Below are 25,467 nucleotides of genomic sequence, written 5' to 3'. Positions count from 1 at the left end.
GCAATCGAGATCACGCTGAATCAGTGACTTGCAGTGGTGGATTAGCCACTGGGCCAATGGAGCCCGTACACAGGAGCCTTGTCCAATTGGGAAGCCCCCAGAAGAATGGGCACACCTTGACCCACTCCACCTGCCCCCTCAGCCGGCACTCCTGCTGGGGAGCAGGGTCGAGCAGAGCAGCACAAGCCCCCGCGTCCCAAACCCACTCCCCAGCAGGAGTACCGGATGGGCGGGGCAAGCCCCCATACCCCAACTCCATTTCCCTAACAAGAGTGCCGGAGGCGGGGGGGCAGGATATCAGGCAGAAGGGATGGAGAGGGATACAGGGCCCCACAAACACCTAATCCACCTCTGGTGACCTGTCCTCTTCGGTGTTTATCACTCCCCCAATTTTTGTGTCATCTGCAAACTTTATCAGTGACAATTTTATATTTTCTTCCAGATCATTGATAAAAATATCAAATGGTATAACGCCAAGAACTGATAAACATAAACATACCAGCTTGAAGATGATTTCCCATTTACAACCACATTTTGAGAGTTATCAGTTAGACAGTTTTTAGTTCATTTAATGTGTGCCATGGTAATTGTATATTGTTCTAGTTTATTAATCAAAATGTCATTCAGTACTAAGTCAAACACCTTATAGAAGTTTATTACGTCAACACTATTACCTTTATCAACCAAACCTGTAATCTCATCTAAAAAAGATATCAAGTTAGTCTGAAATCTGTATCAATTTGTACTAATTACATTGTCTTCCTTTTATTCTTTATTAATTGATTCCTGTATCAGCTGCTTCATTATCTTGCCCAGGATTGATGTCAGGCATTTAGGCCTATAATTACCCCAGTCACCCATTTACCCTTTTAAAAATTGTCACAACACTAGCTTTCTTTCAGTCTTCTGTGAGTGCTCAGTGGATAAGGGGCTGGACACTGCAGGAGAATACATCAAAGGGGCTTGGGGACTCAGGTTCACCTATTATTAACCTACAAGACAAAGTGAGGGCTAGCACTGCCCAGAGCGGTGTGCTTGACTGGCTAACAAGCTGGTGGTGTTAGGGAGCTGACACCCAATTAACCACAAGCTAGGCTCTCTTACACTGGAAGCTGGAGGTTAGCAGGGTAACTCACAATCCAGAGTACCCTGAGAACTCTTACAGGGCTTCACTAGGATCAGCATTTTATCTTTGTGCAAATTTAGGTTTTGATATTTCTCGAGTGGAGTGACAAGGAGCTTTGGGGTCCCCATCCTGTTCCCCACCTCTCCAACAAACAAATAAAACCAAAAACAGCAGCAAAGCTGGCCAGGGAGGAATGTTCATTCCTAGCTAAATATTTTCCAGATTTTATTGCAAGTAATTAGTTCATTTTATGCTCTAAGTGTATTTAGCATTTTGAAAATAAAATGGAGTCAATACGCAAGGAATTTTAACCCTGGCTGTTGTGCAATACATTTGGACAATCAGTCACAAAAAGATATCTAATTATTATGCTGGATCAGGGTTGTAATTATAGTTAAATAATGTAGAGACTATGACAGAAACAGGCAAAAGCAGAAAAATATAAAGGCTGACACTTAAGGGTCTCCTCTCTTACTGATGCATGGAGGATTTACATGGGTAATGATAATGGGAGTTAAAACATCTTTCTCTTTTTGTGGGATGTCCATGGGGGAGGTTATTAAGAAAAAAATGAGTTTGAAGAAACAAAAAAGAACATCCAAATACATTCCCTTGGTTTGTCTCCGTTCCAACTAAAACTGGACTGAATTACAAAAGTTATTAATCACACTGTGCAAAAGAATATAATTCTAAAATATTGCAGCTGTCAGTTTACTATATATTCAGTACAATCCCCATGAAGCAATGTGAAATGCAAAATGTAACACAGAGCTCACCCAGAGTCCTCTGGTTTCCTGTCTCAATTCTAGAAGAAGTCTCAGCAACTTCAGAAGATTCAGGGAAACATTAAACATTTCAGGGAAAAAGATGCATCCCACACTTGCATTGTGATCTTAGATATGTTACCCATGAGCTAGGGACTGAGCTCACTATACCGGGGCATTGATAACCTGATTCTATACCATTTCCATCACAAAGATTCATTGGGTTGCTACCTGAAATTCTGTACTCACACTTACCCCAGTCTACACTACAGAATTACTTTGGTATAACCACATTGCACAGGGGTGTGAATAATCCACACCCCTTGAGCAATGTAGTTATACTGACCTAAGTGCCGGTGTAGACAGTGGTGGGAGAGCTTGCAGAGGTGGAGGCAGAGGCGCCAGAGTGTGGGAGGCTAGGGCCCTCCCACTTTTTGAAAGCGGAGGGGCTTGGCCCCTCCACTTTTTCCGGGGCGGTCCCCACCCCTGCTGCCTTCCCTTTCTCTTCCCTCCAAGGCCCCACCCCCCTGACCAGGCCAGCCTGGAGGGAGCCCAGCCGAGGAGCCCAGGCGGCAGCTGTGGGGAGCCAGGGCAGTCCCTCCAGCTGCCTGGGGTGCAGGGCAGCTGAAAGCAGACCCTGGTCCGTGTACCCACCCAGCGGGCCTCCTCCATGCCCAGATGCACCACGGTTCTCCACAGATGCTCGCCCAGCTCTTATTGTGGCCAGCCTGTGGCTCTGAGCCCCCCCTCCCTGGCTGGAGGAGGGACAGGGAGAGCTGTAAAGGCAGCTATCGGGAGGATGGGTCCCTCCACCTGCCCTGGGTGGGGAACCTGAGACACAGGCAGGGGGTTGCTTTCGCCCACCACCACCATCCTGGGAGGGCAGAGGGCTGGACTCTAAGAGTCCACTCTGGTTTCTGACTTGGCTGGGGGAGGGGCCTAGGCGGGGGGGACTCTTGCCCCCCCACTTTTGGGAGGGTTCTGGTGCCCCTGGGTGGAGTTATTCAGATGATGGGCGAGCTCTCTCCTATCAGCTTTGAGTGTCTTCACCAGAAATAGGTTTCAGAGTGGTAGCCATGTTAGCCTGTATCAGCAAAAACAACGGGGAGTCCTTGTGGTGCCTTAGAGACTAACACATTTGTTTGGGCATAATCTTTCTTGGACAGAAAGTCCTTGCATATGGACTCCACATTTATTTGGGCATAATCTGAAACCCACTTCATCAGATGCATGGAGTGGAAAATACAGTAGAGAGGTATAAATACACAGTATATGAAAAGATGGGAATTGCCTTACCAAGTGGGGGGGGGGGCAGTGCTAACGAGCCAATTCAATTAAGCTGGAAGTGGGCTATTCTCAACAGTTGACAAGAAGGGAGGAAAAATCACTTTTGTAGTGCCAATGAGTTCAATGTAATCAAGGCCCATTTGAAACAGTGGACAAGAAGGCGTGAGTATCAGTAGGGGGAAAAATAGTTTTTTGTAGGTGTCTGGGGCTGCATGGCATTTTATTATCTCAACTCCAAATGTATAGTGCTGCAAGACGGACTTGGATGGAGGCCAAGCTGCATTGCTTTTGAGAAAGTTCTTCACACTCAGTGATATCCAGGAAGTACATCCCACAAATGGAAATATTCAGGAGCTAGAACCAGAGTCCGTTGGATTAAAAAAAAAATTCTTTTAGGTTTAAAGGAATCTTCATCAAACAGACCATTGACATGTACTCCTTTCTTTCAATAGCAAGAGCGGGAAGGAAAGGTTTGCTATCCTCTTTCTAAATGACCAAATTCCAATGTTCACAGTAACACTAGCATAGCATTTGACAGATGTACACCATCTTGAATCATTTTAAACTTATCAAGACAAGGCATCTAAACAACTATAGTCAAGCCTAACCTTTGAACATTCACAATCTGTATATTCAGAAAAGTCATTTGCATTAGTGGTGTTCTTTGGGGATTTTTTCTAGTGTGGGGAAAAACATGTGGTCTGATTTCTTTGTAATCAGCTTGAGTATAGTAGAAAAAGACAGAAAGCCCCGTATCAGGAAGACAAATGAAATAAAATAAAACCACTAAAGGAATAATAAAATAAATAATTGAAGAAACCAGGGGAGAAAAATAAAGCCATGCTCTTCATCTGAGTTGACCTTTTCTGAAATGTTAAAGCATAAAATGCTTTAATGCATAAAAATATATCAAGGCATTCTTCAAAACACTCATGGCCTATACATTTTAAGGTTAAGTGAAAAAGGGCAATGACCCAGAAGATTGCAGGAAAAAGTATGTTATTGTGCATGATATTGTGCAACTTAAACATAATGCATTAGTGATGGGGTCCCTCATGACCCCACACACCATTTTGTTAGGAAATGAGTAAGGCTCATGGGTGAAATGTTTTAACACAAATAAATAAATTATTGTTTTTTCTATAGCTGAGCAAAAACGGGGAAAAATCATGAATATTTGTTCAAATTCTAAAGTGAATTTTGATTTAATCATATTTGCAAAATTTTAGTTTTCAAAAATCATTTGAGCACTCAAGATTTGCTACCGTGAAGATTAACTTTTACAGTCTGGCCTGGTAACCCACTGCAAGGTCACTAGTCTGTTGCGCGTGGACCCATGTTAAAATCATCTAATCAGGACACAGAACCAGAAAAAAAATACTTTACATCATCCCAATTACAGCACAGGGATCTGGTAGGCATCAGTCTTTCAAACTCCTCAGTTGGGTTTTCTGTGTTGGCTACCAGTTCATGGTCAGATTTTAAACCAGCTGCTTAGCTCCAAGGACAGTCGAACTGTTTCTTTATATGATTTGACCTTTGATTTCTGGCCTCCTGTAACAGACAATTGTGAGTCAATGGTCCTCTCTTCAGGGTGAAGCTTCACAAGGATAAGTTTTGCATAACCATTGTTGTGAAATTAATCAAACCCTAATGATTCCTGAATCTTCAGGAAACCCATCCATCCCATATGAGCCAGGAACACACAAATACATATCACCTATATTGATACAAATAACAATATGGTCCCGAAGATGCTGCATGTGGTTGCAATATCTGACACACAATTCAAGGACATAAAAAAAAGATAAACTCATAATGTACATGAGTTGAATAGCAGCCATTTAAATAGTTTGTGACCCCACTAATGGCCTCCCTGCCTTTATATTTCAGAGGCCATCAGAACTCTGCCAGAGCAGTAGTTGTATATAATGTAACCCACATGCTTGCACTGTTGCATTTAGTCATGTATATAAAGGAAGAAACAGTAGGGAGGATACCTAGGTTTTGTTTTGTTTCGGGGGGCCTCTGTGTCTGCAGACTTGCAAGAGCTAGGCAGGGTGAATCTGCTGGATGGGATAGAATCATCCAGAAATTGTGTGTTGTGGGCATTAGGCATGCTTCTTAACTGTTTGAAGCTATCTGGGTGATTTCCATTGTGGGAAAATGGCCTGGCGGGACACATCCAGAGTCACTCTCTTTGAGAATGGAACCAATGGAAACTCAAAGGGAGATTTTATAAATAATAAGAGTGGGGGGAGCCAGATTGAAGAACTCAGCGATGCAGCAGTGCAAAGATTAGAAAGGTCCGGGGTAAAGATGGTGTTCCAGGGACTTTGCCAGTTTTTTGGATTTATACTGAAGGCTCCCTCATCACACTGGAGAAGAAAACAACTGAAATTTACTGCAGGCTGTGAAAATTGCAGACTGATGCTGCAAAGACTCAAGAGAAGATTGAATGAGACTGTGGGACTATCATTTGTTTCCCAACTTATTTCCCAATTTAAGGAGCTGGATTGCCCAAAGTATGGTTTGGAAACCATTCCACAGACAATGAGAAGGACAAATTGTCCCAGAGAAGAGCCCTGGGGAGTGTAAGAATGTGAGTGGCGCCTAATTATATATTGCATTGAATTTATGTACTTAAGTACTTAATCCCTTGGAAGTGTTATCTTTACAAGGGTTGTTATTCACAATATTCACAATTGTTTAATGTGTATACTGTTTGCATTCTCATATATTCACATACATCTTGATTTAGTAAACATTTTTCCTTTAGCAATTTAATGTGTCTTTTCTTCCCTCAGAGATTCTTCTCTGTATAATATATACATACATTCATACACTCCCCCAGGGCTCTTCTCTGGGACAATTTTCCCTTCTCATTGTCTGGGGAATGTTTCATATATATACAATGAGAAAGGCAAATTTTCCCAAAGAAGAGCCCTGGGGGAGTGTAAGAATGTGTGTGTGTGTGTGTATTTATATGTGTGTGTGTGTATATATATAATCAATCAAAGTTCTGAAAAGACTAAACTTTGGTGTGCACCCCAGGAGAGAGGTAAACTGAGGTGTAGAAAAGGGGAAATAAATATGTATAGGCAAAGGGCTTCCTCCAAGCCCCATTATATATAGAGCTAAGCTTTGAATTTTGTAGAAAGTTAGCAAACATATTTTTTGGACCCCACTATGTGCTTCCTTTCTGGTATGTTGTTATGTAAAGAGCAAATAGCATTCACCAAATATATTATTTATTTCAAATTATTTTCTTAGCTGTACTGTTTTCCATTCCCCTACTATCTATAAATATTAAGATTCCAAACTGATGGTATTCACAGTTTTCATCTGCTAAAATACTAAGGACCCAGTCCTAACATGAGCTTGATGTGGGCAGATCCCACCACTCATGTAAAGCTTACTTCAGTGGGACTCCACATACATGTGGGGGTCCATAGACACAGATTACAGATTCGACGCCTACATTTTTTCTTTCATGCCATGTGAGAGTTGGCCACTAACTTAGTGATGAGAGTACCTCAAATTGTTTAGTGATTTATTCAGATATGGATAAGCCTCTTAGCCAAACTTACCTCAACTACTTTGATTTAGAACTCTGGCTGCATAACCCACAATAATGTACTTTTTCAGAAGTTGCTCTCTCCCAACCCCGAATTTCAGCTGGGCTGAAAATATCATAAGCTGAGTTCTGGAAAATGTTTGCAATGAAACCCAAAACTTGCCTGATTTAGTGTTTCATTATGATCTCAAAACTCAAACCAGGTTTTCTGAAAGGTTCACTCTGATCTGGGAACCTTTCAAAGACACCAGAATCTAGCTTCCAGTGAGCATGGGTCCATTTATGGTTTTGCATCAAAATGATGTGAAATTTATAGCTCTGAATGGTTTTGACATGAAACCAAGTGAAACTCAGCAGTTTTGGCAGAGTATTGCTTTAAGAATTTGGTTCATTCAAGCCCACAACACACAGCGTACAATACACTCTGACTGAAACCAAATTCAAATGTTCATATAAACCTTCGGGGATGTGCAACTGCTGAGTTTTGAGCAACTGTAAGAGTGAGGAGGCCTTTTCTCATGGTGTTTCAGTAGATGAAACCAGGAAGGTCAAAGGTGTGTAAAAGAATTAACAGAGCAATTATCAACCCACCATTTTTACATTTCAAAACAAAAAAAAAAAGGGTGGTTTGATACAGCTGATTGTAAGTTTTGGGAGAAATATACATCCGAATGAATTTTATCTGAACTGGCTTGCCCATTGCAAAACAACAGGAACCTTTATTCCTTACTGTATAAAGTAAGAGTGGACTCAAAAGGCAGGGTCAGGTCTCTTTTTCTCTATTGCTGAGAAATAAATAAGTTCAAAGGAGATGGTTATCATCTTTTAAATATCTGTCAGACTGGTCTGGGAAGTCTATTTAAAACATACCCACTATATGTGGGTTCACATGTTGTTTACTACAAGTTCTGCCCTGTGAAGGGAGTGAGACAGCTTACTCCACCCCTACACATTATTATGTCTGATTTTGTTCCCCATTTGTGCTCTCCCCTAATTGTGTATGCAGTTTAAATGAAAAAAAAAGCTTAAACATGAGTCAAAAGTCACTTTGAGGTTATGTTGTTACTGTATTGCTCAAGGAATATGCAGCGGGAACAATAGATGGAATTTAGAGTTTGGATTATGATCTCCAAACCCTTCCTGAGGAAAAGAAGACTGACTCCAGTTTCCAGATAGAGTAACAACACTGAGTGTTTTTGGCAGTTTCTACGCAGGATCTTCATTCCTGCGTCAGACACTGGACACCCTTCCTTGGCTGGTATGGCTGAATCTACAAAGTAATTTTGGATTGAATTAGGGTTTCTGTGACAGACAAAACAGACTTTACAGTAGGCAAATTGGATTTCTCTGGTTCAGTGACTGCTGTGGCACTGCTTCTCTCAAGAAGATTTTCACATTATTGAGAACTGGTAGGTTTCCTTGTAAATAGCCAGAGGCAGCACACACAGTAACACAACTGATTCCTTGTTTGCCATGACTTTACACAAATATTTATATCTACACATGCACACACAGTCAATATACAAGCAAAACCCAGATCTCTACATAAACTGTTATTTTTGTTTTTAGGAAGAATATGTTTTATGTGGCCACAAATTCACATAAAGGCCTTGTTGGAGAGGCTTAGCTTTGGTATCTAGTATTACAGAATTCAATGTGTTTCTAATGGAGTGAAAAGACATGAATGTTTACTTATCTGAAATACAATTATGAGTGGGGAACTGGCACTATATGCCTTGATTCAATTAGATTAGGGTCTAGTGCCAGCTGCAGGAAGTAACTGCAGAAGAAAGCACAAGGACATTTATACTTCCACTTACTTGCAGTCCTACATCATTGGTATCGTGGACTTTGCCTATAGCTGGCATTGAACATAGTCTCCAAATATTTTCCTTATTTTGCTAGACTCGTATTATATATACATACTCTAAAACTAACATCTGTGGCTTATAAAGTAAAATGCAATTTGTTTGTACTGTGCTTAAAGAACTGGCAGCAAAAACAAAAATACCTTCACACTTCTTAAGTCTCTTTGTTTACCGATGGGGATGAAGATTTTTCTGATTAAAATTTCAAAAAGCCAATTTTTTTAACCAAAGCAAGAAAGCGCAACATTCCTATTCATTTTGAAATTTTATCCATTTGTCCTTGTAGTGAAGAGGCGTGGCCCCGCTCAGAGGTGGACGCAAAAGGAATGCTGCAAGCCGCCTGGTGGGCGGAGCCAGGAGGACTGTGCCCCACACACCAGAGGGGCGGGGTAGGAAGACTAAGTATAAAAGGCCAGACCAGCATCTCAATTGGGAGGGAGCTGCTGAAGGAGACAAATGTTTCTTTCCTGCTGCTGGAATGGAGCAGAGTGCCATGGAGAACCGCTGCTGCCCCAGGGACCAGCTTGAGCTTCCAGGGAGCCCTCACAACCCCAACACGGAGGAGTTGCTACCGCTACCCTTGGCCATATATCCCAGGGAGACTGAGGATGACCCCAGGACACAGATACACCTAAGAGGGAGAGTAGCAAGCAGCCCAGGGAAACCAGACAAGAATCTGGTGGAGAATGAACCTGAACCAAGGTCAGTGTGTTGCGGGCAAAGGGCTCCCCCCTCCGTAGGCCAGGCGGCCTGTGCTCCTCACTAACCCTTACCAGAGCCCCATAGACTGCATGTGGCACTCACCCCTACCTGAGCCCCTAAACTGGGCTGGTACTACGCTCTGCCTGATTGTGGGCCAGAGCCTTTACTGTTGGCTACCCTGCCCTGCCCTGCTTAAAGGCCTGGAGAATAGACTGCTGCAGCTGTGCCTGATTATGGGCTAGAGCCCAGACTGTTTATGGCCCTGCTGCGCTTGAAGGATGGGCCCCGGAGAACAGATAATTCCCCCCTGTTTCCTTTGTTGGAGAAGGCTCTAACAGACCCAAACTATGAGGAGGCATGTCCCCCCTCCCGCCCCCAGATGGGGACACGGAGGGACAGCCACGCCGGCTTACAGTCCTGTTTCAAGCTTCTGCTTCTTCTTCTTTTTTAATACTGTAACACTTAATGATTTATCTGGGTAGGAAATGGAGAAGCAAGGTCCATATAAAATGTGCACATCAAAGCACTTTATCCTCAGACAAACATTTGAGAGATAGCAGCATCCTTCCTTAGAGAAAGAGCAAGAGTCCAAACACAATGTCCTGACTGCGCCTCAGGCTTTATCCCACACTGCGCCTCAGGCTTTATCCCACCTGGCTTGCCAAACACAGCAGCAAAATGCATGGCAAAGAAAATATTACATGGTAGCTCTGAAGGATATTTTTTGGAGCCTTTCAGAACAGTAGAGAAAAACATATGTCTAGCCAAAGAGCTACATTTTTGCTGTTTCTCATATTAATCCATTATTTAGAGCTCCCCTGCCTCAGTACATCATCACAGCAGCAATACCTCTTGGATGAGGTAACGCACATAGAGGCCCTTGGAGAATCAATTACTGAGGGGGCAACAAAAAGCTACTTTTCTGATATTGTCTGGGGTTAAAAGGCTGGTTTATGAGGTGGTGAAATAACCAGGAAAGTCTTAAATACTTCTAAAACAAAACAAGACAAATGTTTCTGGAAGCAGAGAAAGCACAGGAAAATTATGTGGTTAAACGTTTTAGCTCCTGTCTCTCTGGTTACATCTATACTACAAGCTAGGGAGGTGACACCCACTTGCCTACACAAACATGTGCTAACTCTGTGAGAACTAGTGCAAGTATAAATAATAGTGCAGCTGTAGGAGCACAGGAAGTGACAGCATGGCTTAGCCATGCCAAGTACCAACCTAGCTGAGCCCTGTGGGTGTGTAATCAGCAGAGGTAAGCCATGCTGCCTCTGCCCGTGCTACTGTGGCTACATTACACTAGCTCTTACGGATCTAGTGTTAGTATGTGTATGCAAGCTGGGAATCAACCCCCCCCCCCACAACTTGTACTGTAGACATAGCATCAGAAATCAACACTTTGGTATCATCCTGTCAGTTACCAAGATCTTTAAAGGAATGGATAGCTCAGGGGATAAGTCCTCTGATACCGTTCCTTTTATTTCTAAAGTGCATCACCTGTTCACATCCCACTCAGGTCAGTGTGTTATATGGAGGCTGTTAATCAAGATGTAGTGAGTAGATGATTTCAGTCCAGTTTCTAGTGCACAGATATCCACATCACCAAAAGTACCACCACACAACTGGTAACTTTGAAGGGGCATGAACTGAGCTACTTTCTTCCACTTTAATGTAATAGTTATTCACATGCATTTGTCAACAATTTTATACAAACAAATTCTAACTTATGTTGTGAACATGTATTGTTCTCTGATTTATTTACTGTTAACTATTGATTCCATGTGACTTGGCACATAAGTCACATGCTATAGTTTCTGCTTTGTGGTTAGCTGGCCAAAAATGTAACCCGTTTTAATACCCATCATTTCTCCTAGGCAAGGAGACATCGAAAGGGAATGTCAACAGTTGAATTTTAATCCTTAGACTGACGAGAGGTTACCGTGAAGTGAACAATTCAAATCTTTTTTGCCTCTCATTTCTACATTTTCTGTGTCAAAATTAATGTCAAGCTCAGAAAATATTTTGCAGTTCAGTTCTATTTTGAAATAGAATTTTATCTACCGTGGGAAAATGTTTTTTCTCCCCCTGAGTCTGTCATTTACAGTGCATTTAGATACCATGGTGACAGGCACCATTATAAATGCTTGTAATTAAATTAATTAATTAAAATTAAATAATCCATTAGGCAAATAGCAGGTACACAATAGCAGCAAAGCTCTAAACCAGCTTTTCTAATTGCTACAAATGTAGCATCCATTTCTTTGAAGTTGATACTGATGGCTGAATACAATAATTTCCTATGGTAAATCTCAGTGAGCTAATTCCCTGTGAAAGGAGATTCAATGTCTGAGCAACTTCTCAATTCGAATGTAAACATTATATTTCTCAGCTTTTCCAGGTGGCAACACCTGTGAGCCTGTGGATTTTACCAGCACACACACACAAAAAAAGTCCCACCATAGGCAACATTCAAAGTATGATAATCAGTGTAAATTGATACCTTACCTGGGCAGTACCACAACCTATTTATTTATTTACTTATTTCAGTTTGAGATTGAGCACTATGGATGAGATTGTGGAACTGGGGTACCACTGAGCCCTCTGACTCACCAGCCTAGGCTCCCTTTCACGCTGTGCTGCTGTGACAAGTTGCAGACCTGCTCCTAGTCCTACACTTCCACCAGCATTCATACAGGTAGGGACACACCCAGCTATGGTTACATGTCGGCTCTCTGACCAGCCACTGCATGAACCAACAATAGAGAGGCTACATCCAAGACAACCTCCATCTCCCCAGGCATACGCCCCCCCCGCCCCGAGTATAAACCCACAATTATACCATCTTGTGCTGCACAGGGAACTGTACAGTGTAAGCTCATAGAGTTTGCCCCTCCCTCAATGTGGAGAGGAAATGCAACAGCCTTTGCCTTGGAGCTAAGATTTTCACACACTTCACTCAAACTCTCTGGTTTACTTAAAGCAAAAAAAGTGTATTAACTACAAAAAATGGATTTTAAATTATAATAAGGGATAGCAAACAGATCAAAGCAAATAAACAAAAGTTTATTTTGCAAACTAAGTTTAAAATTCTAGATTGGATATGAATTAGCAGTCTCTTACCCTGTCTGATGATACAAGTAGGACTGCAGATTCTTAAGGCACAAGCTGCATTTGCTTTGCAACTTGGGTTTCCCCGTTTCCATACACAGGCTAGAAATCCCTTTAGCCTGGGTCCAGCACTTCACCCAGTTCAGTCTTTGTTTCTCAGGTGTTTCCAGGAGTCCTCTTGCATAGGGAGTGAAGAACAACAGATGATGTCACTCTCTGCCTTATATAGCTTTAGCATATAGTGGGAACCCTTTGTCCCAAACTCAGTTTTGCGGAAAAACACTGGTATCCAAGATGGAGTTCCTTGTCATGTGTCCTGATCACATGTCCTTGCATACCTTGCTGAGTCATAGCAGCCATTATTTATAGGCTGTCTGGAGCATTATCAGTGGTGGGGGGGATAAGCTTCTCCTAAAGCCTATTGTTTTTCCTAATGGCCCATTACCTTGAATAGGCCCTTTGCAGCCTGCTATATAGACAGGACATATTTTGCCTAGTGCAGGGCTCTCAAACTCAAATGACCACAAGGGCCACATGAGGACTAGTACATTGGCTCGAGGGCCACATCACTGATCCCCCACACTGCCCTGGCCCGCCCCCATTCCACCCCTTCCATGAGGCCCTGCCCCACCTCTTCCCACCCCTTCCCTGCCCCCATTCCAACCCCTTCCCTGCGAGCCACGTGTTTGAGACCCCTGGCTTAGTGGGTGTCACCCAGGTGTGACTACATGTGAAATACAGATACATAGTCAATATTCATAACTTCGGATACAAAAATTATACATTCATACAAATAGGATAATCATATTCAACAAATCAAAACTTTTCCAATGACCCCTTACATGACCCATCCTGTACAAAATGCATCACAATTATGCCATAATCATATCATATTACGAGGATGAATATCGGGCGCAGTGTCACAGCGATCACTCAAGTTTCTTGTTTGCTCTTCTCTCACCCCATCCCTTCTCTTCTCTCCAACCTCCCACTCTCCTCAGGCTACTTTCCTACACAATACAAGTACACTTCATTATACCCCTCATGAAAGAATCCACAACTGACTCCATCTGACTCTCTATTATCTCACCTCTCTTCTTCCTTTACCCACCAGGCTTACTGAATATGCCGCCTGTCTTGAGTTCCTCTTCTCCAATTCCATCCTTAGTTGCCTCCAATCCAGTTTCTGCCATCTTCACCTCACTGAAACTACAAATCTCGAATAACATTTCCTGGCCAAATCCCAATATCCCTACTTCATCCCCTGCATCCTGGTCCTCTCAGCAGCCTTAGACACTATTGACCACTCTCTATTCTTACATTGGCTTTTGAATCTCTGTCCTCTCTTAGTTCTCTAATCATTCCTTCAGTGTCTCCTTTGGCAGATCCTCCCCTTCCTTGCTTTCTCTTTTAGCAAGTATCCCCAATGCTCAGTCCTTTGCCCCTTATTCTATTCTTTCTACACCTAACCTCTAAGTCCTTTTTTGCACAAGCATGAATTTGCATACAATCTTTATGCCAATGTCTCACAAATTTACATATTCTTGAAAGATATAACTCCCTCTAGCCAGTTCCGTAATTTGTCCTGTCTTTCTGACATCTCTGTGGATGTCCAGAAAGCAGATTAAGATCAATGTAGCCCAAACTAAGTTTAGATCCCACCTCCTAGAACCCTCTCATTTCACAATTTTTTCCTCACTGTGGACAACATGTCCTCCCACTCTCCAAGGGCCATTAATCTTTCACTTGGTTTTGTCTTTCGACTCATAAATCTAGATTGTGTCCAGGTCTTGCCCTTTTTAACTTCATAATATTTTTTTAAAATAATCCTTTGTATTTGTTCGGGGTATCGAGGCTCTGGTTTAGGCCCTCATATAATAATCTCACAGTTCAACTATAGTAATCTCTTCCCCTCTGCTTCTCATGACAATCACACTGAGTCCCTTGAGTTTCTTCAAATTGCTGCTGCTAGGGTAATCTTTCTGGCTCATCGTTCTGACCACATCCCCCTTTGCATTCTGCCACTAGGTCCCTCTCCTCCCCCACATCTAATACAATGTCACAATCTTTGTCGTTAAGGCTTTTCACCATTTAGTTGCACCCTATCCATCAGATCTATTAGCTTATTAAATTCTTGACACCCATCTTCTCTCTATCAATGAGGATAGACTTGTTCACCTACTTAGCTGCTTCTCTTTCCAGCTCCTTTGCACTTTCTCCCATACTGCTGTTATACCAATAAAATAAAAACAGGCAGGATCTTATTAAAGGAGAAAAGGCAAAATGCCACATTTATTCTGAATACAGAAAGAATCATAGTGAGCAGTTAGTTATAGCTATAACATTCCATTCAATTTCATATTTATTCACACATTCATTCATACACACACAGGTTCTGCAAGGTTGTTATCATAGTTACCAGCCTTAGAGTTGCTCGTGCCAAGCCACTGGCCAGGTGGCCTGGACGCAAGGAGGGAGCAGGGCCTTGTCAGATGCTCGTCTGATGCTCCTGGAAGTTGGTTTACAGATCCAGACCCCAAAGTTTTCAGTTTCTAGAGTCCATTTTTATAGGAATTTCTTCCTATGCCAGTCTATGGGAATTGCTTCATCATGCTGTTGCTGAATCAATCAGCAGATAGCACATTCCTGATGGCTCCGTGCTGCCAGATGTTATCTTGTTCTTCAGTTCTCCCATCCTTGAGGCTGTTGGGTGGATTCCAGTCTGCCCTCCGGTGGTCCTCTGGTTGTTTCCACTTGACCCCTTCTTCGGCCGATGGACGCTGGATTCTTAGGCTGGCACCTCCCTGATCATTCATTTATTATCCACACCAAGCATCCATCCACATACATCCTCTATCACTATTTTAATCACAATTATTAACAAAGCGAGATAAATACAACAAAAGGGTGGGGAGTCTCTGTGTGCTGTTTCTGTTATAAAGTATTGCTTTGAGAAGAAACTCTATTTTAGGATGTACTAACACAATTAGCAACTTGCAAGTTTAACACATAGAGGGAGAGAAACAGTACCAAAAACCACGAGACCACTTAATTAGTAATACCCTGAAATTTAAACTATGGTGAATCAAACTCATTTGTGATTTTAAAACAGATCTTTTTTATATGATCCAACACTGCCCCCCCCCCCCCGCAGCCAGAGATAAGAAAAGCTCCCCATCAGAATTAATAAACTTGCTATCTTATCCTCTTTTAAATTCCTCCTGAACACCTACTTCTGCCAAGATCTTATAAATCACTCCCATCTTGCAATGGTTAGGCAAGTGGTGAGCTGTGACTTCTGCTTTTCTGATTTTCCCAATCTACCAACTACACTGCTTGCCTGTTTCATCCACCTGTTGAGTTCTGCAGATTGTGAGCTCTATGGTAGTGTCCTTTGTTATTTGCCTTCATATGGTTCATACAATGGGACCCTGATCATAGATTGAGATTACTAGGCTTTACTACTATAATACACATAGACTTTCTGTGGGATCATAATATGGTGGAGTATGCCGATCACTATGAATGTTCTGTAATCCATGGGGAAATCCTGTGTTTCTTGGAACAGGTACACAGAGATTTTTGCACAATGTTCCTTTTGCACAGTTCCCTGCAGTCAGGGCCATTCTGTGCACAGTATGAGGCAGGGACACTGTGGAAAAAATACTATGCAATCATGTAACAAAAGACATATCTTAATACATATGCACAAAGGGACAGAATTAAGATTGCACCAGCACTTTAATTCTGGAATTTCCTATCTTTTGAGTGCTTAACTTTGTAACCTTGATAATCTTTTAATATACTGTTTTGTGTGTGTAATATATTAATATGTTTACCCACAAAACACCTATGGAACATAGGGACCCATTATTCCCATTTTACAGCTAGGGAAGTGAGGTAAGGAGAAATTAAATATGGTCACAAAAGGAGCTGAAATTAGGCTAAGATCTCTTGAGCCCTAACCCAGTGCTTTAACAAAAAAGTCACCCTTTCCCCCCAGAATCAGCATTCCCGAATTCACTCACTAGGCAAAATTAATCACCCCTACCCTCCCTAGAAGCACAATCTCATCTCACTTTCCTTTGTTCCCAGTATACATAAATTATGATAAATATTAATAGCATATTTTGGTCTTCACAGTGGTAGGTACTTCATCTTAGTCTTTGCTGTTTCCTTCCAGTACCATTCCTCTCCAAGTTTCCGTTCTTTTGGTTGGCTGTAAGTTGTTCCTCCCACTGGTACCATGAACTGATGTGCAAAAAGTGGAAAAGTGCTGTCTTTTCCACTTCTTGCCTTACTAACCACAAATGGCAGCAAAATTGCTTGCATAAAATGAAAGGGTGGTTACCATTGCTCTCTGCCTTTGTGACTCTGTTTAGTTATGTGTTGTGCAATTTGGTAGCCCAGGTGACTAGAAGGAAAATATTTGTAAAGCTGAAATGCTTATGAAAACCAATAAATGTGTTTATTTAAATAAACCCAAAACAATAAAGTTTTCTTTCATAGATTTTTCTGCCCTGGTTATGCAGAATCAGGAGGTGCAGAAAGTTGAGAAACTGTTTAAATAAGTATTCATGCTTTTGAATGCTTATCTGAATTGAAAATCTGAACCTTTTTGAGGTTCATTCAACAATAAGCTAAACCTACGTTAGTTTTGGTCTGACTGAGCATCTTGTTGAGAAAATATATTCTGATCCTTTGTGGGAACAAAGTATAACAAAGATCTATAGTTTTCATGAACACTATACTCCTACAGCTTTAGCACAAGCATAAATTAAAAGTAATAACAAGCAGCTGCAATAATATATGTGGAATTGGTGTCGGTATGTACAGTATCCCTGAAAACTCTTACTATGTTTCGTTTTTGCTGGGTGTGCCTTAATGTACAGTATTAAGATGCAAGCTATTTCATGCTCAGAAATGAATTTACAGCATAGCCTTGTTCTCATTCTATTGTAATGAGGTATTCATTTTTATATTTCAGCTTTCATGATGCCACACATGCTGGGGATGTAGATGGGTATGTTGACGGAATCCCTGGAGCAATATGTATTCTTCTGTTATGGTAATGTTACCATTAGTCTTGATTGCCTTTGCTGAGGGTGGGATTCTACTAACATACTGCTTTGGGCAAATTTGTTTTTTTGTTTTATTTCCCCACACACACCTTAATTTGCATTACCCATTAGCTTTACTTTTTCTTCTTCTTCCCCCCTTTTTATTGGAAGCAGATTTCAGTTATGTTATTATGGCATTCTATATAACTTGTCGTCATCGTAATCAATTTATATTTCCTACATGCCAGTTCAACATTCTGTTGCTGATGAACACTTTGTCATATTTACCAGAGCTCATGTCTTACATCTGAAAATGCTTCCTTTATTTCTCTTAAATTTTCTTTTCCCCTTGTTAGTGGTTTTGCTATCTCTGTATCAATGTTCTGGCTGGTTGCAATTACAAGTATTCCCAACTGGGAGCTTGTAGTTTTTTGGGGGTTTTTGTCTTGGTCTCCGCAACATGCTGATCTGTTCTGAAATGAAGTTCCAATTGTATTGCATCTTTCCCCCACCCCCACCCCCACCCCTACACTGTATTATAGATGAGTTGTTGGATATTTTATGTTTGTGTTTTTAAAAGTATATGAAAGCTTCAAAGTGATACAAACTTAGTACTGCTGTAATAGTGTGTTAACAAAAGAAGTTCCCAAATTGGATCACCTGGAAAGAGCTGATGCCTATAGGTCAGTGGTTTTCAACCATGGGTACGTGTAACCCTGGGGTACATGGAGGCCTTCTAGGGGATACATCAAATCATCTAGATAGTTGCCTAGTTTTACAACAGGCAACGTAAAAAGCACCAGCGAAGTCACTACAAACTAAAATGTCATACAATGACTTGTTTATACCACTCTATACACTATACACTGAAATGTAAGTATAGTATTTATATTCCAATTGATTTATTTTTAAATTATATGGTAAAAATAAGTAAGCAATTTTTCAGTATTAGTGTTCTGTGACTTTTGTATTTTTATGTCTGATTTTGTAAGCTCGTAATTTTTAAGTGAGGTGAAACTTGGTTACATGAGACAAATTTGACGGCTGAAAGGGGTACAGTAGTCTGGAAAGATTAAGAACCACTGCTATAGGTCACAGAGGACCTGGTTCAAATCTCTAGATGTAGTACTGTTCAAGAAATACACACAAGAACTGCTAGTGTATCAAGTCTACTCTAATGTCCATGGCCATTAATTATCAAAACGTGCATGGTACTTTGTTTCCTGGATCACACTTGGGACTTTGATTATGTATGTTTCATATTCTTTACTGATACTATGATCTGCAAGCTTTTTTGTATTCATTACAATATCCTCCTATGTATCCAAATCTACATGCTTTCTGAGGCAAATAGTCCCTGTGCTGTATTTAGTGAGACTACTTGAATAAGGACTGCATGCTCAGGACTTGGAGCTACTGTTAATCAGGAAATAAGATGGAAACTTTCTGAAATTTTTCCCCTTTGTCTTATATATATCTATATCCATCTATCTAGCTAGATAGATACAGATATATAGATGTAAATTTTTCTTTTTAGGAAGTGTTAACATAGACATACTATTACATTCAAGTTACTGATGTGCCCTTGAAATGCATTATTTTCATTTGAATCATATTTCTGTCCAAGAGCCCTGACATTAAAGACCATTTGAAACCTGTCCACCTGAGTGTTGGTACTGGGCTTGAAGTCCTTCTGTTTTGGCTGGGCTCAATCCATCACTTTCTTTCTCTCTTTATCCCATGTGCTTTGGGATGGGGAACACAACCAGTACAGTTCTTCATGCATTGTCCTCCAAGAGATAAGAGTTTTCTCTCCTCTGTCCAAAGATGCCAGCAGAAGAAGGTCCTGTTTTTTTTCTTTCCCGTTCGAGGATTGCAGACTGACCAGCATTTTATTTATTTATTTATTTTTAAATTCTATGGTTTGTTCAAATTTGGAACCTGAAATTCATACTGTTACTTAGCTGCAATTGATTAAAAAAGACACCTCATCCCTGATAGGATGAGCAAAACTTTTATGATCAGGTTTCTGATGTGAATGTTTCCAAAAAACCAATTTAGATTTCAGAGTGGTAGCCGTGTTTAGTCTGTGTCAGGAGAAAGAACGAGGAATACTTGTGACATCTTAGAGACCAACAAATGTATTTGAGCAGTTCACCTTTTGTGACTATTCAAACCTGTGATCTTTTAAGGCCTGATCCAAAGCCCATTAAAGTCAATGGGAGTCTTTTCACTGACTTTAAAGGGCTTTGGGTCAGGCCCATAATTCACTATTTGTGCTAGTGAAATGTAATCATTTGATTGTTCGTGGAAAGCAGGCACCCAAGGGGTTGTGAAGATAGTACACTCAAAAAGGTGAATAATCCAGAAATTGGTTTGCAATGTTCATCCAGCTGTAACCAGTACTTTGTTAGATAGTAGAGCATCAATCAATGCTAGTCAGCAACTTGCAATAACAAGACTAGTGCTACAAACAGTTATCAGAACCCAAATATTGTTACTATGTTGTGCATTCATCCATTGATTTCCTTGTCAGCTCATGCTACTCATTCTTCCTATGCTAAAGCCACAATCTTTCTTTCATTAATGCTGTCATCACAGAATCTCATTGTTGTGTTCCAAGTACATATTTATGAATTTTAAGAAGCTGATGTAAATTTTGAACTTCCACTAGGACTAAAAGATGTATCTGTGTGTAGAAAATATAATGCGTGATAACTATTAATGCAAATGAATAAGCTGTAGGCGTACTGTGGTTAGGTTAATACTCCAGAAGTAATATGTTATAGTACAGTCAGTCTAAATACAGTAGGCCAAATCTTGAGTCGCTATTGAGTTTACTTAGGCAAAAAGTTTTGCTTCATTAAGAACTGAGGAAAAAGCTGAGAAAGGACTTCAGGATTTGGGGCTCAATCTCATAGCACTGAAGTCAATGGGAATTATGCAAATGACTTCAATAAGAGCAGGATTGGTTCTGCCTTTGATGTGAAATATGCAGAGAAATTTTCATTCTAAGAGTTAGCATTTGTATTTTTGTTTTAAAAAGGGAGATATAATGTGTACTTCTATACTTACTTTCACAATGGTAATTGGTAATGATAAACTATTTAAAAACATGTATTGCTATACACAGTAATTGTATGAATTTGAAGAAATATGGAAATATCCTATCTAGATATATTTGGATTATAAAACGCTGAGGTGGCTCAAAGAATGCCAAACCTCCATTTTACCTATTTTTCTCTCTCTCCTCCCTCCCGATACTGTCCCTCCTTACCATCTCTATCTATTCATGTAGTCTTCCATTTTATTACTAAAAAGAAAAGGAGTACTTGTGGCACCTTAGAGACTAACCAATTTATTTCAGCATGAGCTTTCGTGAGCTACAGCTCACTTCATCGGATGCATACTGTGGAAACTGCAGAAGACATTATATACACAGACACCATGAAACAATACCTCCTCCCATCCCACTCTCCTGCTGGTAATAGCTTATCTAAAGTGATCATCAAGTTGGGCCATTTCCAGCACAAATCCAGGTTTTCTCACCCTCCGCCCCCCCCGCCCCCACACAAACTCACTCTCCTGCTGGTAATAGCTTATCCAAAGTGACCACTCTCCCCACAATGTGCATGATAATCAAGGTGGGCCATTTCCAGCACAAATCCAGGTATTCTCAGCTCCCCCCCCACAGACACACACAAACTCACTCTCCTGCTGGCAATAGCTCATCCAAACTGACCACTCTCCCCACAATGTGCATGACAATCAAGGTGGGCCATTTCCAGCATAAATCCAAGTTTAACCAGAACGTCTGGGGGGGAGGGGGGAGGAAAAAATAAGGGGAAATAGGCTACCTTGCAAAATGACTTAGCCACTCCCAGTCTCTATTTAAGCCTAAATTAATAGTATCCAATTTGCAAATGAATTCCAATTCAGCAGTTTCTCGCTGGAGTCTCGATTTGAAGTTTTTTTGTTGTAAGATAGCGACCTTCATGTCTGTGATTGCGTGACCAGAGAGATTGAAGTGTTCTCCGACTGGTTTATGAATGTTATAATTCTTGACATCTGATTTGTGTCCATTTATTCTTTTACGTAGAGACTGTCCAGTTTGACCAATGTACATGGCAGAGGGGCATTGCTGGCACATGATGGCATATATCACATTGGTGGATGTGCAGGTGAACGAGCCTCTGATAGTGTGCTGATGTTATTAGGCCCTGTGATGGTGTCCCCTGAATAGATATGTGGGCACAGTTGGCAACGGGCTTTGTTGCAAGGATAGGTTCCTGGGTTAGTGGTTCTGTTGTGTGGTATGTGATTGTTGGTGAGTATTTGCTTCAGGTTGGGGGGCTGTCTGTAGGCAAGGACTGGCCTGTCTCCCAAGATTTGTGAGAGTGTTGGGTCATCCTTCAGGATAGGTTGTAGATCCTTAATAATACGTTGGAGGGGTTTTAGTTGGGGGCTGAAGGTGACGGCTAGTGACGTTCTGTTATTTTCTTTGTTAGGCCTGTCCTGTAGTAGGTGACTTCTGGGAACTCTTCTGGCTCTATCAATCTGTTTCTTCACTTCCACAGGTGGGTATTGTAGTTGTAAGAATGCTTGATAGAGATCTTGTAGGTGTTTGTCTCTGTCTGAGGGGTTGGAGCAAATACAGTTTCCACAGTATGCATCCGATGAAGTGAGCTGTAGCTCACGAAAGCTCATGCTGAAATAAATTGGTTAGTCTCTAAGGTGCCACAAGTACTCCTTTTCTTTTTGCGAATACAGACTAACACGGCTGCTACTCTGAAACCTGTCATTTTATTACTGTTATCCCCCGCCCCATCCTCCCTCCCCCCCCCCGCCCCACACATTCTAATGTGTGATGTCTATGTAGTATTTCTGGTTTTGTATTGCCTGGTCTTGCAGCTTTGATAAGTTGTAAAATAATGTAATTGCAATATTCTACTAGTAATGCCATGAAGCATGTGGGATTTGGAAACTTTTATACAAGCTGTAAGTCTTTTACACTTTTTGTGCTTTTCATTGTCTGTTTCCTTATGAAAATCAATAAAAAATTAATCACAAAAAGAAAAAGTTCAGTGATGCGTGTGTGTGTGTGTGTGTGTGTGTGTGAGAGAGAGAGAGAGTGAAAGATTAATCCTATCATTGGTCTTGAATAAACAGAATATTGGTGAATATCAGTTTTAGGTAGAATACAAACTTGGACCCAAAATTAGAACACTAGGAAGCTGAGAATCAGACAATTTGTACCTGCCGATAGTGGTGGTGGTGGGGGGGGGGGGGACGGGGGGAAAGAGGGGTGGAGCAGCTTCAGCAGATGTTACTGAGCATGCTCAGTCTGTGTGAGCATGCTCATTACAAGCCAAGCAGTAACTCTGGGGGGAGGAGGCATGTGACCCTGGGTGCCCCCCCATGTCACCTTTGTGTGAGCTGACATCTTAACAATGCCATCAGAAGTGTTTATTTGTTCAACAGATCAATAGATTTGGATGATCTTGTCTAAAGAGCTAGGCTGATTTTAGAAGCCTTGAACTAGTGCATGAATAGGTAGAGCAAATCACGAATTTTTCACGTAAACTTTTTTCATTAGAAAATGCAGATTAATTGAAATTTTTGTGTGAGTCGGTTTCAACACATTTTTTGACTCGAATGTTTTTTAAAAAAATGTTTCAAAACAGTCAATGTGTTGACTTTTTTAAATGAAAAAATCCAGTTTTCCAGTTTGCAACACCTTTCTGCTTTAAAATGTAAGCAATTTGTAGTATTTTATTTTCATTCAGAATGATATGTAATGTTTCAAATTATCAAAGCAAAAAGTTAATTGACTCAAACATTTTTTTTCCAAATAGCAAAATGTTTTGAGAATTTAACTTTTCATCTCCATTCAGGATAATAAATTTTTTTAATGTCTCAAACTTTCATCAGATGGAAAATCAGTTTCCCAGATGGCTCTATTCTAGGTGTATAGGTTAATTCCAGAGTGAGATGTAAAAGTATTGCCCTAGAGAAATCGTCATCCACTATAGCTACCTTAGAAAATGATCTGTGAGCATCCTGCTATCTGAAATGAAGCTTTGAGGCTTTAATAGCACAAATTGCATGCCCGGCTGTGCTCTTAACTACATGGGCATGACACCTGTAGCAGCCTGTGTGTATCTGAGAAAAGAATTAGGCACTCTTCAGAGCACTTTAATTTCTGTTAATAAAATGTATTCAGTATTTCTTGTCACAAATTATATATATAAAATAATTGTCAAATATCTTTCTGCTGTCTTGTAACTTTTTTCTTGTAATAGTGTGGCAGAACACGTAATATCTCTCCAGAAGGATTAGATAAATAAAGAAATTATTTTAGATTCAACTCCCATAAAGGCCATCTACAGTAAACACACCAGTGGGTTTGAAGTTAAATTAAAATTGATTACATGTTTATTGGTTCTTCAAAACTATAGGGACTGTAAAATTAAAAATTCAAAGGTTGCTATTTTGGTATTTGGGAGATTAGTATTTGATTTAGACACCCAGCAGGTTAGCAATAGACAAACACAATGGGGGATGGAAATGGAGACATATTTCCGATGCGTGCCTGTTATGAGAATAAATTGCAATAAGACAGTTTATGATTTCTCTCATTTAACTTATGAGCATATTACAATGATAAAGAATTTCTCATTCTATTTCTTGAAACTGCATATTTGACTTTGCATTATCATATATTTAATTTTTTAGAATGACTAAATTAAACTATAGAATGGTCAATTACCCAAAATGTATATGTTAAATTTAAAAAGTGGCTCCTGCTGAGATGTGTTCATAACCAGCAAAAGAGCACACATGACATTCTGAAATACCAAAGAAAATATTTTTCATCAGAAATAATGCTGTCAGTCATGTCTGACTATTGAGACACTACTGCGACTCCATATTGTTCCTCATCCAGTCAAAGGTGTATGCCTTCTTGCCTTGAGCCATCACATAGACTCATAGACTCTGAAGTCAGAAGGTACCATCATGATAATCTACTCTGACCTCCTGCAAATTGCAGGCCACAGGACCTCACCCACACACTCCTGTAATAGACCCCCAACCTCTGGCTGAGTTACTGAAGTCCTCAAATCATGGTTTAAAGACTTCAAATTACAGAAATTTCACCACTTACACTAGTTTAAAACTGCATATGACCCATGCCCCATGCTGCAGAGGAAGGCTAAGATCTGCGGCTGAGATTAATATCATAATATTTCTTCTTTACTACCGCCACATTTTTCCTTCTTTGATGAGCCCTTTCCCCCCCCCCCTCCTTCATAGCCTTTAACATTCCCTTCTCCTTGGATGTGGTCTCACCACTTCCCACAGCAAAGTCAGACACTATTTATGGAGCACTTCCCCATAACTATCTAACTTTGGCTGTTTACATTTGACAGCTATTGAAATAATATGTTATTTTTGCCACTGGTAAAAGAAAACCCTCAGTCTTCTATGCTATATGTTGGATAATGATAAAATGAACTATGTGAAGGTACCCTAAATTTTCTTAGGGGATCTACAATGAAAAGTGTACAATTAAAACTCTGGGCAACCTATTCAGAAATATGGATATGAAAAATACTTACCCCTAGAAATAAGTTCATTGAACTGTATAATGTTTTTTTTCCCTTCTAAGTACCTAGCCAGCATTCTTTACTGTGTTAATAGTTATAGCTTCCTTTTCTTCCTATTCCATATAATAATTTACCTTTTATTTAAAAACTTTCCTTTACAAAGACAGGACATAAGGAAATGTATTTCCTGGTTTTGAACCCTTGAAAACTGTATACACCTCAGTCATGTCCCTCCTGAACATCCTGTTTTCTTCTTAATACAAATGTAGCTTTCCTAACTTTTCCATAACCCCAACCTGTTTTTGTCATCCTAAACACTCTTGTGTATCTTTTCTATTTCTTCAACATCCTCCCTGTAAAAG

The sequence above is a fragment of the Natator depressus genome, chromosome 5 (assembly GCF_965152275.1).
Source record: "Natator depressus isolate rNatDep1 chromosome 5, rNatDep2.hap1, whole genome shotgun sequence".
Lineage (NCBI taxonomy): Eukaryota > Metazoa > Chordata > Testudines > Cheloniidae > Natator > Natator depressus.
Note: the sequence above shows the minus strand (reverse complement) of the source record.